The following is a 2,322-nucleotide window of genomic DNA, read 5'->3' on the forward strand; positions in this document are numbered from 1 at the left end:
TTCACTTCAAATTCATATCTGCCTTGTCTGGGTTGCAGTTTCAAGGAAAGTGTGGAAGTGGCCAGTTTGCCAAAAGCTTTTATAAGTAAAGCTTTACCATTCCTCTCTTAAAGCCTTAATTCCAATGAGACTTATTAATGAGTTAGCCAACTTGGTGGGAACAGGGCTTTTAGAAAGCCACAAGAAATCTTTCTCAAGAAATCTTACTTATCTTTCTCATTTTGGAATGATTCCTATCAAAAGGAAGTGAAAATGGAAGACAAGATGCAGCATAAATATTGGTCGGCCAGAGACAGCAGTCCTAGGAATAATACTTATCGTCTTATGGAGTACTCTATAGTTTAAAACAGCATTTTACCCATATATAATCTCAATCAAGTGATCCTAAAAATAATCCTTCTTAGATAGACCATCATCAAATAGCCATTACCAAGTTTCAATTTTTCAAGGTATGGAAACTAAGGCTCCTGCTTAGTAACTTTCTAAGTTTGCGTAGTTAGTAAAGGGCAAAGGATTAAAACCTAGGTTTTCCGATGGCAAGTTCTTGCCTCTATGCCAAAATTTAATAAGAATACCTTGGTGGGAAGAGACTTAATTAGAGAGAAATTTGGTTTCTTGAGATTTGCCAAAGGCTATACTTGTGTAAGCATCATTAAGCTCAAAAACAAATCAAATCTGCAAAGTGCAGGGCAAATATGCATAGTTTTAAACACCCACAAATTAATTTATAACTTCTTAAACATTCTTTTACAAAGCATTTTACCAGTGTTCAGTTTTAATTTGATAGACCTTGTACATTTTACTTGTATATATAACCATCTAATATGTCATAAACATTCTCTCCAAATTATACCACATATATTTAGGAAGTTGTTTTCCAACTGTTTTTTAGAACAAGTTATGTGGCATGAGGGATAAAGTAAGATTTTTAATTTGATGATTATGGTTGGGGACTGAGTAAGGTAACTTCTTAAGGCTCCTAAGAGATGAAAAATTACATATTATAAATATCTGGAAGAGTTGCTAAGATTCTTTTGATTCTTATGGGTTGGTTTGTTTTTATTGTGAATTCAATTTTAGATTGAATTTTCTATTTTTGTTTATTTTTAAATTCATTATACCCTAGAAAATATTGTACACATACTCTTAAAAAATCATCTATAAATCCAATAATAAAGTTTTAAAATGTAAAACTTTATTATTTGTTGATTAGGATATTAACTAAAAGTAAAAAAGAAAATTTAGTCAAACATTTTAATGGAGAGATAGCGTGATTTTCTTTCTTTTGAGTTTGGTTTCTAATGTTTCAATAAAAAACTATCATGCATATTTTTATAATAAATTTTTATATGATAAATTGCTAGGAAAATAATTCAAAAGCTGAGAATTTATCATGATGTCATTTGTTTAATCACTTTTTCCTAGTCACTATTATAATTTTTCCTGGCCTTTCACAAGTTATTTTCTATTTTCTGGTTTTGAAAATTAATAGGACTCTTCATTAATGCTTTATTGTCTAGAAGAACCAGAGGATTTCCACAAAAAATATGGATCTCACTCTGATTCTGAATCATTCCAGTAATTTTATTGGGCCACAAAGTGTTCTGAGACTGGAGGAAACACTCTATGTAAAACTTGCAGATTCATCTGGTAGTGATTTGTCATTTACCATGTTTTGGGCTTACAGCCAGGTCAGCTGTTGCCAAGAAAAGGCAGACAGGGGAATAAAATTATTATCAAGAAAAGACTTCGAAATATACTGAATGAAGCAAACTGGAGACAAACTTAAACAAAATCCAAGACTCCCAGAAATAAAGGGGACTGGAAAAAGAAGAGGACTGAACCCCTCTAGGCTAGTTCTTTTTTTCTCCCTCTGCCCTTGACATATCAAGTACTAATCTTTAAATTTATTTAATTAATTGAACAACTAGGAATAGATTTCCTCTAACATTTTAGTCTATGACCTGGAAATTTGCCCTTGTAGTTACTTCTTCACCACTGTTATAGTCGTTAAATGTAATTTCTAGCAGGTTTACGTCTTGAACTCACTACTTTTCAGACTCGGTCAATAAAATATATAAATCTATAATGTGAAGAAGTTTAAGAAAAAGACAGTTTAAATCTAATAAGAAGACATTATGGGCTGAGAACTTCAAGTGTACTTGGGGGGTAGAATATATTTGAGACCTGTAATTTTAGTAAAAAGAGCCTGAATAAAAAGAAAAATAACTTATATATAAATCCCTGCAATATGCAACTCAAATATATTTGTAACAGACTTGAAATTAAGGTTCAAAAATCTTTAGACCTGAAAAAAAAAAA

Source organism: Pteropus vampyrus, unplaced genomic scaffold, assembly GCF_000151845.1.
Source record: "Pteropus vampyrus isolate Shadow unplaced genomic scaffold, Pvam_2.0 Scaffold115, whole genome shotgun sequence".
In the NCBI taxonomy this organism is placed as follows: Eukaryota; Metazoa; Chordata; class Mammalia; order Chiroptera; family Pteropodidae; genus Pteropus; species Pteropus vampyrus.